The sequence below is a fragment of the Nelusetta ayraudi genome, unplaced genomic scaffold (assembly GCF_046127955.1).
Source record: "Nelusetta ayraudi isolate G7.1 ecotype Tasmania unplaced genomic scaffold, CSIRO-AGI_Nayr_v1 ptg000070l, whole genome shotgun sequence".
NCBI lineage: Eukaryota > Metazoa > Chordata > Actinopteri > Tetraodontiformes > Monacanthidae > Nelusetta > Nelusetta ayraudi.
This window is the reverse complement of record NW_027466120.1, coordinates 1345799-1358254: the sequence shown is the minus strand read 5'-3', so window position 1 is coordinate 1358254 and position 12456 is coordinate 1345799. Positions and strand designations below refer to the sequence as shown.

General features: G+C 44.5%; 1 protein-coding gene across 3 annotated transcripts in view; it reads left to right on the top strand.

Moving 5' to 3' along the window:
• The first annotated feature begins 2610 nt into the window (after positions 1-2610).
• LOC142899009 (forkhead box protein J3-like) overlaps positions 2611-12456 on the top strand; it is a 57867-nt gene continuing 48021 nt past the window's right edge. The window contains exons 1-2 of one of the 3 annotated variants that reach the window (XM_076042391.1): positions 2611-3035; positions 12290-12425. The gene's annotated coding sequence lies outside the window, so the exon portion shown is untranslated. The remainder of the gene's footprint in view (positions 3036-12289; positions 12426-12456) is intronic. The other 2 variants (XM_076042390.1, XM_076042388.1) reach the window with 2 other exon arrangements.

The following is a 12456-nucleotide window of genomic DNA, read 5'->3' as shown; positions in this document are numbered from 1 at the left end:
GAGACCAAACCGGTTCAGACCAGACGGTGAGAGGTGGTTTGGTGGTAACCAAAAAGGTTGTCTTCATGCAAACGGCACAAAATTAGACTGTTGTGAAACGAGTCGTTTGAACGACGGGCTGTTTTTCTTTCTGGCTTTCTTTACCCCGGTAAATTGTGTCAAACGTGGCTGGCTTCGCCTTGTGGTTCGAGTTTAGGCACTGGCTGCGGTTCAACAGTGCCATCCGGGGACAAGATCGGCAGAGCAGACAGAAAACGCTTCCAATTGACCTACTTCTTTCTGCGCCTGTGCGAATGTGCAAGTGACACATGATATTACTATAATATTACAACATCTCCGAGGGGGTCGAAATTGAACTTTGCAGCACCTAGGGCAAAGACGGAAAATGTCTAAAGCGGTATTTGAAATGTTGCCTCCATCATTTGAAATGTGTCGATACATTCATTGGGCCTGGTAGGAATTACAAATTCCAAACCAAATACGTACGTTTCCTGCGAACAATGCCCTTTCCCCTTCAAAGCATCATGGGAACTGTAGTCCAAGAATGGTTATTTCGCCAAGACAATGACTAGAAATGTGTGCAGCCTCCCATTTTGATCAAAATTCAGACAAAACACATATTGTAAGGCTTATAAGAGTAGTTTTAAAAAAAAGAAAGAAAGAAAGAAAAAAAAAGGCATTGATACTTTATTCGATTAATGTCAAAATGTCTGACGAAAACGTTTTTTTTTTTTGTTTGTTTGTTTTTTACACATATACAGGATTATATTTTATAGCTATAGTTATATAGTGACAGACACAGTTTCTCCGAATGGTCGCAGAAAAAAAAAATCAAATGTAATGTGTTTAATTATACACACCTGCATTTAATAATATGTTTCTTGTTATTAACCTCCTAGGTTTATATTTGTCTTCTCATCCCTGCTGTGACTTACACTGAAACCAGCAAGGTCAAATTTCTGCGTGTCTGGAAATATTTTTTTTATTTTTATTTTTCCTACTTGAAGAAGGAGGGTCCTGAACAAAACCTTAATTCCGACTCCTTTGCTGAACTCTTGGTTTGACTTGAAGATGAGGATAGAATGCGGATAGGTGGACCTTTCTGTGACAGTATCGTTAGAGTTAGCAAAGAGTAAATGCGATTTATTTAACAGAACAAATGGCATTCAAAGTAATGCATGCTTTTACGCGGCAAGTTCTCACATTTACTTGGGTTAGGGCGCCCTCTAATGGTAGAATCACTAACTACACCACTTTGACCTCCGATCAATTTAGAAAAGAGCTTTCCTTTGCCTTCATTTTTTGTCTGTAATAACTCAAACATTGCTGAAATTTTAAATTTGACTATTTAAATTTCTACCACTATGACAAGAGCTTCTTACTTTACCCAATACCGACTAAAGTTACTGGTGACAGAGGGTTTGATTAAAAGTAAAAAGAAAACACAGGGACCAGCTTTTAAAATGACATGCCCTTTATTATGGGACTATACCAACAGTTTCTTGACTTGACTCTTGAATGTTAACTAACATGAAGTAACATCATGTTACTAATTTACTATGAAACTGTTAACTTTCTTGGTGAAATAAGTGCTATTGTGAAAACCAACCTTGTGTGTTTTACGTTTTCGTATTCTCAATAAAAATAGATACTATATTGGGAATTTCATGGTATGCCAGCCTCCCGTTCAATAGTTTTCTTTATTAGCTTGGATGACATCATCTTTTGATGCATGATCTCTTCAACTGTTCTTGAACAGCAACTTCAGCGTCAACTGTTTTTTATTTTTTTTATTTTTTATAACTAACTAAATAGATAAATTAATGAAGTGATGGGTATTAAGGCCAAGCACAGTAATATCTTAGACCACAGCTCCTTAGTAAACTACTATCTATAGACGCCCAGCTCTTGGACCCCAGATGTAAGTAAGGAAGAGCTACCTGCAAGTACCTGCAAGTATTCTTTGGAGCAAATGTGAGACGAAACAAGGAATCAACCACGCTTGACACAGGGCAACCTCCAATTATGAACGGTAACAAATGTTCTTCTTGAAAAAAGACCATTTCAACATCCTGTCCAGGTGGGGACGCTGTGCTACACAATAAGCGTGTCAAAGCGTAATCATTACAGCAAGCTCTTTTACTGCAAATACCTGCGCCAAAAAGTGAGAGCACACAGTTTAAGATGACCGGAGATTTTACACGTTTTCTATTTTTTAGCGGTAATCAAACGGTGCTGTCCTAAGTATCATCTATAAAAAATTAAAATGCTGTCATTGTGTAGTCGTTTGTAATGTCAGTATTGTAAGCCAGTCACTATCAATGTTCCTAGATTGACGAACGCACCAATAATCATAATAATTATTGTAACTAGTGAAAGGAGGCTAGTAAGCTGCGTTCATGAAAACCTATTAATATTATTAAGTAAGCTAAAGATATGCCAAAAAAATAAAAGATATGTAAAAGCCTAATGTAATGATTTAAAAATAATGATCTCACAGTAATAATAATAATAATAATAATAATAATAATAATAATAATAATAATAATAAAAGTAAAACATTGTGGGCGTTTGATATTCAGGTTGAATCTCATTAATATTGATGCTGGGGACTAGTTAAATCCATGTGATAGCATTTTTCCCTCCCATTGTGGTGCATGAATTCGTCTCCAAGCGTGCTCCGGCTGGCGTTGGAAGTAGTTCCGGTGATTTGGCCACCGAGCGGAGCACAGTGAGCCGGGATCTCCGCGTTGCCGGGCGCAGATGCGAATTGCGGGGTCGACTTCCCCCCTCCGTCATGACTGACGAGTGACCACAGCAAGCGGTCAGTGCGACGCCCGCGGAGCACCGTGCACGCCGCCGGGGTTGACAGCGTCACCGCACCGCTCGGATCTTTTGTCTTCGAGGGGAATTTTCAAGTGCACAAGAACAGACGTCTGGAGCTTCTGAAGCAAAATAGACTCGCACACATTTCCCCCTCCACCCCCCCGAAAAAGAAACAGAGAAGCGGTGCCGGTTCATTTTCACCCACCACGGTGAGTAGTCCGTGCAGGGGAATTGGATGCATGTCAGTCGTGAGAGGTTGATGACAAATGGTTGCTTTGCAGGTAAATAAATAAGTGCAAGGAAAAGCCGGTGGGCATTACGCTGCTGCGCGGCAGGGTCTACGGCAAGTTCTGTGCCCGTGACAGTACGCGTGGATTGCAGACGCTGACGCGGTTTTTTTTTTTTTTTTTTCATTTTTCATTTTTCCTTTCCTTTTTCTCTTTTCCTTCATCGTGCCTTTGCCTTAAAAGTCAACTTTAAGTTTTGCAGTCATCGATCGGAATGTGGGTGACAGGCTGGGAATGAAGAGGCGGTTGCAGGGAGACGGCCACTGAAGTGGCCAGCGTCACTGCATGCTGCATGCGTGAACAACCGACACTTGGAGAGGAAGAAGAGTGAATTCTGACCGCCGGGCTCAGTCAGTGGCACGAAGATGCAAAGAAATAAAACAAACAAAAAAAAAAAATTAAAATAAATGTAACTAGAAAGTGAAAGATGGCCGACTGAGCTCAGCATGTTGGACATGGAAACAAAGTCAGGTATCCGTGCACTGATATTACCGAACTTTGTGTCACACAGCAGATGAGCTTTGCTGTCGTTGCACGTCATTGATTTAACACATGTCTCAGTGTCTCAGTGTACTGAGAAGTGCACAGATTTGTACTGTATCATCCAGCATGTGGGACCTGCGTGTGTGCGTGTGCGTGTGTGTGTGTGTGTGTGTGTGTGTGTTCTCATACATAGGGACACAAATTGTTGGGTAGCCTCACACCTCAAGGCCATTGCTACAGTATGTTTTCTAACAATAGATGCAGACTTTTTATTTATTTTTTTATTTATTTTTTATTTTTTAGCAGAAATGTCTTCTGTTTAGTTTTTTATTTCAGTAGCACCTGCCCCTTAATTTCCTGTTTTCTTAATTTTCTTTTCAGCTGAGCTCGCTGATGGTGGTACATTTACGCTCCCTCACTGCAGATTTGTTTTATTCCATAGGCCTCCTCAACTAGACCAGCTCTCGTTCTGCAAAGAGAGACTAAGCTCAGGATGAAGGGCGCCCTCTTCTAGCAGAAGTCATCAGGATTAATCAAGCTGCAGTGTGGAGAGTCATCTGAAACTATACAATTTTAAGCCCCCTCACCCCCTACAAAAATCCCAACAACAACAACAACAACAAAAAAAACACCCACAGGTGTATACAAAAGTGCTTGTGGGCGACAGACTGAGCAAGTGTTTGAGAGAGTACCCTGCTCCTGATTTGGATGCACCGCTAATTCCTATCAAGATGAGAGCTGTCTGAACAGATTTCTCTCATCATTATTTGCTCTGAGATTTACTTGCGCTTGTAAATGGTGTTGATTGAGGGTAATTTGGCTTTTTAATTGCTGAACAGCTGCCACACTCGCTGCTGATTGCCATTGTAGACTTTCTCAGTAGATCACTCATACCCCTCTAAATACCTCATTAAAATGTTATGCAGACTCGCGTGAAACGTGAAGAGAAGGAGCCCTTATAACGTCCTACTGATTCTTGTTTTATCATCGGAAAGGTCGTTGTAATTATTGTCAATGTCAGCAAATTCAGTTTTGAGAGTCTGGTAATGGCTTTGTGAAAGTTGAATTAAGGGCTGTGTGTGACACAATGTGCATCTCCGCGTCTGTGATGAAGATGAACTCCTGGTGCCGTTTGCAAAGACTGAAAGGACTGATTATGTTTTCCTTTCTCAGTAGACAGACTTTCACAGTGTATTGACTGTAACATTCCTGCGGTACAGTGTGTCTTGCACTATGGCATTTATATATTGTGGATGGCAGGGTACGCATCTAAAAACTGCAGAATACTTAATTCGACAAAGACCATTCAATTTACTTGAACATATGAACAACAATTTTTATCTTGTGTGCAGACGCGCTGCCTATAGAAGTTTTCTAGCTTGCTTTTTTTTTTCTTCTTCTTTTTTTTTTTTTTACTTTTAACTAATTACGTCATTTGCTTTTGTATTCAATAAGGCTCAGGTCCTCAATTACAAGCCCTTGACAGTAAGCAGGACCGTCTCTTTTTTGGTTTGCGTTTTTCTGCTGAGTAGAACAAGCCCCAGATGTAATCATACTCTCAAAGATCATTTTGGCTGTGTAATGCTGCTGTCCTGAGACAACCACCGCTGTCTAATCCATTAGTGTTTTAGTTTTTGCTTGGGAACCTCTGCAGGTACCTCAGGCCAGATGTGCAGCGACCGAATAGCAACATTAAATTCATTGAACATCTTCTACCAACCATTCGTTTGACATCTGAAATGCTCAGTTTAACTAGCATTTGACATGACATGGTTTGGCTCAGCCGACTCACTAGTTTACGGCTGCGTTCCACATCACGTGCTTGCTTCCATTAAAGTGTTTTTTTTTTTTTTTTTTTTACAGTGAACATCGGTGAGGTAAACTATGTGGTGCACTAATCTCTGTGTCGGCAGGATTTCATCATTACTCACCAAAAACGTGTCTCATTCATTCGCGATAGTAAGTGTGACGTTCCTTTGACAGATTGTTTGTAGTTGACCTTGGTGATCAAACCTGACTTGGTCTATAGTTAATCATATTTCAAGGGCCTCCTGAGCATTTCACGTTAGCTGCATGTTTTAGCCATCGTAGTGTCTCACATACATCTTCACAACAATATTATTAGTGTTCAGGTTACAGAATACTATTTTGCCTGGTCTTCAGGTCCTACCTTACGCTGTACCTTGGTTCCTACCTTGTGGTTATCTGCGACTTGTTGCTGACAACTCTATATTATGTGGCTGTTATTTTGTGGTTGCTCTATATATATATTTTTTTTTTTTTTTTTTTTTTTTTTTTTAAAGAAATCTTCTCTCTGTTGCATCTTAGTGAGGTCTGTTTTGGTCTGTTTTTAGTTTTCTTGCAAATAAAGTAAGTGTCCAGACAGACGAAGAGGAAGGACAAAAACATTTCTGGTGGCAGACAATCCTCTCAAGATTTGCTGGTCCTTGGCCTTGTTTTAGTTCCGGTTCCAATCTTTTTAAACTGAGATGTGGTAGAACTAAAGAAAAATAACGGGTTATAAGATATACTTTTACTTTATCAAAGGCCCACTTTTTTTAAAAAAAAATCGTGCTTTCAGAGCAAACCAGTTTTCCCTTACTAAAGGTGTCTCTGCTGTATTTTTTGTTGGATTATGAAATCAGCAGTCACTCTAAACTTTTGAACTCCACAGGAGCAAGCTCTCTTACTGCCAAGCAGGAGAGACATACAATCTGACGTAGCACCAGGACAGGTACATTCATATTTTCATTGTTCCCAGTCATTGTGATTTTTGTCTTGTCCCCAGGAAAGTACACATAATTTGAATTGAAATGCAGCAAATCCTTTTATCTACTCAAAAAAGAAAGAAAGAAAAAAAAAAATCCTCTTTCATTCCGTAAGTGAAGCGTCGCTATGATTTGAAAGGGAAAGATGTTAAAGATAAGATAGGGGATGATCACTCGTAAAAGGGTTTTTGGACCCGATTTGCCATGAGTTCAGAGCAAAGCCTCCATTGTCGAAAGTCTGATGTAAATCCCGTGTCTTACACAAGCTTAGGTTGTTGTTGCACTCCACTGCTTATGCTTTAATGAGGAACAATTGTTCCCCAATTTGCATGTAAAACAACATAATTATAAACAAGCATCAAAAAGCTGTAATACTTCTAAAAAATGCAAATTACTCTCCATTATAAAGCGCAACAAAACCTAAGCCATGCCTCTGAGCCAGGGCCTCTAGGTTTTGGATGCTTTGCTTTCCATTATTAATGCTATTCACAAGCCAAACTTTTTAGGCTGGTGCTGTTGGGCGCTTTAATCTATTTTTGCTCTAAATTAATGAATTTTTAAAGAAGACTAGTCCTCACTGAATAGGACTAGATGTGGGAATGTAGTTTGAGTCGTGGTAGCGCGGCGCTATACAGTAGCCCCCTTTTACTGTGCAAAGCGTGAGTTCACAAACAGCATCCCGTCCCTCTCCTGGGACCGTTCGTTGGGGGAGTTTGCCGAAATGCTGCACTCCTATGTTTTATTTATGACAAAATATGCCGTTTTAACTTTGCCGTTGTCAGAGTGTGGATTTGTGATAGCTTTTTCCTAGTCTGCAGCGCTAAGTCTTCTGGGTCGCTAACTCCCTCTACCTTGGCAGATGTTTTCAGGTGTTATGTTCTGTGTGGGCTTAGCGAGTTAAATATTTTATTCTGGGCCTTCAGGGATTCAGTGGAACCCACAGATTTTTCCTTGCCGTCTTTCAATCAGGTTTTCTTCTCAGTCGAGGGTGTTGGGGGGCGGGGGGACGCGCTGGCAGAGCAGTGGTGCAAATCAGCCCTTTCTCTCTCATTCGCGATGCCACTTGATTGACATCAGGTTTTTCAACAGAAGCGGCTGGTGCACAGTCAGTGTCGCTCTGTTGCGGATAGATTATCGCCTTGGCTGCGCGCACAACTCTTTCTTTGCCTGACCACTCTCTTAGAGGAGTTAGGGTGGGGGGGGGGACGCTCAGTCTGCCGCAGTTTGAAGCGGTGCATTACGTGGGTGCCTCTCCAGGTCTCCTCCGAGAATAAATAGACAGTATCAAGCGATAATTGCTTAATCCATTTCCATTGAGAGGCGAGCACGCCGCCAGCATAAGGGCAGCTGATTTGCCTTGATATCTTATAATTGAACCTTTTCAGGGGCATGTTTTCTGGCACTGAAGCAGAAAGTAATTAAGACATTCAATGCTGCTTTTTGGACCTTTTCCTCCTGCCTTTGAATGGCCCACACTCTGAGACATGACAGCGCTCAGTGCGCCTATGCACACACACACACACACACACACACGCACACACACACACACACACAAACACACACACCATCCTTTGACACATTAGCCTCACCCTTGCCAAGGCGCTCCTCCTTTCCCAGAAACCCCCTCGGCTCGGCACACTCCGGGTGGGTATTTTGTCATTACTCCGTTTTGCTCTGAAAATATTTTGATGCCTCTCTTTCTTTTGGCTTCCTCACCCCCTCCCCCCCCCCCCCCCCCCTTCCCATCCTTCCCTCCACTCCCCCCCGACCCCTCTCGCACCCATCCCATTCCATTCACTCCATTCAAAGTTCTCCATTAAAATGCAGAACTGTAAAGCCTCTCTCAGTCTAAAAGCCTGCTAGCAGCGGGGGACTGTTAGCTGTTAGTGATGCATACAGCCCAGTGAGTGCATCACAGCTACAAAGTCTAATGGGTGAATACAGTCAGTCACACACACAGGCCCCCCTCAACTCTTTTAAAGGGACAATGTTCCCGGCCATGAAAGCTACATCCACAGCGCGGCGCATTAGAACTCTTTGCGGGGAGAACGGTTTCTTGTTTATGAACGTCCAAACCTCTGCTCCTCTTTTTATATCTGTGCCTGTAATCGTAATCTTTTTTTCCCCCCCTGTGGAAGTGCTCGTTTTACAGCGCACACTTTTCGAGGTGCCAAATTTACGTATTTACGTCTTCTTTTTCCACCGCGGGCGAGGGGGAATGAGTGAAAACCGCAGTTGACACGTAGGCTGTTGCATTGGTTTTTATTTATTTATTTATTTACTTTGCCAGATTTTGAACCACTCATCAGCAATTGCCTCGCTCTGTGTGCATACAACTTCAGTCAAACAGAATTTTCCTTCTATCAGTTGCCATTTCAGTCCACACTTTGCTACCTTTATCTTCAAATCTCCCCAGCTGGGTGTTTTTTTGTTTTGAGTGTTTCCTAATTAGCGCGGAAGCGTCCTATCATCCTATCACTTTGGCAGCCATGTGCTTGTTGGGTTAAATTGTGTTCCTCCGCCAGCCTCCCAACACTATTAGCTCTCTCCTGCCTTGCAACAAAGAGATTGTCGCTCTGACTGGGACTCTTTTTTTTCCTGACCACGACAAAGTGAAAAGATTTAGGTTTTTTTTTTTGGGGGGGGTGGGGGGGGTTGTTTTGTGTTCGTCAAGCAGTCAATCAGACATTTATGAATAACGATAAGCGCTGCAAAATGTTCCTGCTCGGCGCTTTATTCGATGTCCTAATATCATAATATTTGTTATTTATGAAAGTATGGGCTCCAGAAGTGGGAGAGACAGATAGCGGATGTGTTTTACTCGGGCAGATTATCCTATTCAGTATTGTGCATGTGTCCCTTTGTTTGCGTTCGTATTTTGTCCTATTTATATTTGCATGGACATTCTTAAAGTGTCGCTGGTCTGGAACTGCTATTACCATCACTTGCTGCTACCTGTAGGCCCTTCCCCTTCCCTCGCAACCAAGTCTGTGGTCACATTCAACATCCTGTCGACCTATGAAGTCGGAGTGGGGACATGACATGAAAGTGAAAGCCTCAAAAAATAGAATTTACCGCATTAAAGACATTCAAAGAGGAATCTATTCTGCCTCACAGTGCTCAGTGCAGAAAAATCAATCACTTACTTACATACATACAAAAATAATAAGTCATAACTGACAATGACATATTCAGGTTCGAATTTGAATCAGTCACTCCCTGATTCAAAGACATACTCATCTGCGTTTTATCCTAATTTGATTATTTATTTATTATTATTTTTATCTGAAGTTATTAGTTGCTGGTTGAAATTTTCTTTCTCGTTTGTCTGTGAAATAACCTCTGAACGAAACACCTGAGAGGAACAAACTTCCTTCCTCTCTCCCCTGGATCCCGCAGCCGCGAGGCTCGGGCGTGACGAGGATCTCGCAGATGGGGTGGGGGTGGGGGGGGGTGGGGGGGAGATGGAGGCAGACGTGCTTTACGGTCGCTCTCCGCTCTTGGCTGCGATCGTCTCTCCCCCTTCCCCCGATGACGGCACCGGGGCCTCTGAGGCTGATGTCAAACGCAGCAGGTATCAGAGACAAAAAGGAGCGCGGCGGCGAGGTTAGCCCCGCCGCTGTGGGACCAGTTGACTGAGTCGACGAGGTAATTGGTTGCCTCTTCCTCCAACCCCCCCACCTCCCGGCGCCCCAGCCCAGCAGGGCCTCTCCTCCCTGGAAGCTAAGTCATGCCCCTCCTCCCCTCTCCTCTCCTCTCCTCTCCTCTCCTCTCGCCTCCATTACTCATCATCATCCCATCGCCTCGCCAGGCTGGCGGTGCGAAGCGACAGCGTGCCACCGCCGCCTGCCCACGCTTCCCCCCCAAACTTCTCCGACAAACAACAGCCACGCCGGCGCAGCAGGTCAGGGCTTGTGGCAGGCAGATTTGCAGCTCCAGCCTCCTTCTTTCTTTTTTTTTTTTTTTAATGAGGGGAAAATAAGCACTTGTTGTTCTGCGCCGTGCGTGTCAGAGCCCCCCCACCCCCACCACCAGCCACCCACCCACTACCCGTCGCGGCTGCGACTGGCTGCTCTGCCTGCCTCCCCTACAGCAGAAAGCGGAGAGCCGAGAAAGGTGCACTAATTAAGACGACTTCCTGGGATTTGGAGGAGAAGGGGGTTGGCTGCGACTTCTCCCACTGTGGCAGAGCCTTGAGGAGAAGATGGGGGTGGTTGTTGTGCAAGAGGCCTCATCGGGCATCTCTCTCCTCTCCTCGCTTCCATACCACAGTTCCTCCGCCTTCTTGCCTCGTTTGGCTTGATGAGTCTGCTGCTTAACATTCGGGGTCTTTTTTTTATTTTTATTTTTTTAATTTTTGTACTTGTAATTAAGCGTGTTTTTCTTTTTTTTCTCTCTCTCTCTCTGTCTCTCCGTGTCTCTCAGTTGCTAAGTATTTGCCTTCTTCTTGCTTATCCTGGTTCTCCAGGGGGATCGCAGGGAAAAAAAGAGACAGAGGGATTTGTGTTCCTGCCGGTTGGGAGGCGCAATTGAAGTTCTCCCACCTTGAATATATACAGCGAGCATGAATGGAGAGTGCGTGGGCCAATAGGCGCTTTGTTGTTCAAGGACACGCAAAGGTTACAGCCCGTGATGGTTCCAGCGAGGCTCAGATGTAGATTTCTTTATCCCGAGGAGGCGGCGCTCACCCAGCCATTGTTAACCACTCACTGGATTAGTTCTCGCCGCAGTTCTGCAGCGCGCCGGCTTTCTGGAGTTGCGTGCAAATCATTTTCGGTGTTCTGCCTCCAGGGGGCGCCGCACTGAAATGATTTGCAGTTTGGGTCCGGCAGAGGTTTTAAGCCGGAACTTCCTCCTTATGCAACCCTCACATTTGACTGAGGTTAGGGCAAAGTGGACACTCGTGGAGCGCCGCCTTGTGGCTGGGGTTGGAAATGGGCTACACCGCTGTTGCGTTAAACCTAAAGTTTCACCTGCAACCAGGCAACATGTGAGCCGTTTTTTTTAATTCTATTCATTTTCTTTCCCTTATGATGCACCCGGTGCGATACAGAACGGTTTCCTTTGTTAAATCAGAAGGCAACATCTTCCCCCCACCGATGAGTAACAGATACGTGACATTCTCGGACCCAGTAGTGACAAATCTTCCGAGCGATCTGCGACTGACTGGGCCGCGGCACAATTGATGAGTAAGTGTTCCATTTCGCCCATCATTGTCTTCGCTGTGTCCTCCTCCTCCTCCTCCTCCTCTGAAGACCGCCAGAACTTTTGCTCCGTTTTTCTCCCACTGTGTCTCCCAACTAGAGAAAAGTTATTTGGTTTTTTTCATCCAGAGGACACAAGAAGAAGTTCAGCGCCGATCTAAAAATAGCAGGCAAATGAAATGCCAGGGCCTCACGAGTTTTGTTTCATTGCTTTTGCACTTCTTCTCAGCGACCCGGACCTGGAAGTTAGAAGAGACCCGACTGGACTCTGCAGAGTGAGGCGCGCTGGACGGTCGGCTAACGAGCAGCAGTGTGGCGTGGAGGGGTTACGTGGAGAAGGGAAAGGAGGACGAGCCTCGTCGCTCTTCCAGAGGGTTGGAATTCCTCCCGAGCTCACCCCCCCGCCGCCACCCGACCCCCCCCCCCCCCATTTGGCAGGCACTTGTGAAAACAATTCCCCAGCTTTTAGTCACTCGGCAGATCCAATTGCCATTTCCACTTTGGAGGGGAGCGAGAGCGAGAGGCAATCCAGATAGACAGCGACACAGAGAGAGAAGGAGAGAAGAGGGTTTTTTTTTTCAAAAGGGGTTGGACAAATGCCGAGGCCGGTCGAGCTGTTTTGCGATATTAATATCTTATGAAGGCTGTCTGGCAGGGCGAGCTCACCGTCTTGTGTCTGTGTGTGTGTGTGTTTTCTGTGTTGCAGCAGCAGCAGCAGCAGCAGCAGCGGCGGCAGCAGCATCAGACGGCGTCGCAGAGGCTAAATGAAGAACTTGTGAACATGCACGAGAGGGGAACTCTGCCTTGCGCTCCCCCAGATGCTTTGGCCCAAAGAGCGATGGAAAGGCATGGGACGAGTAAGACGCTTCACTCATACCTTCACCCTGT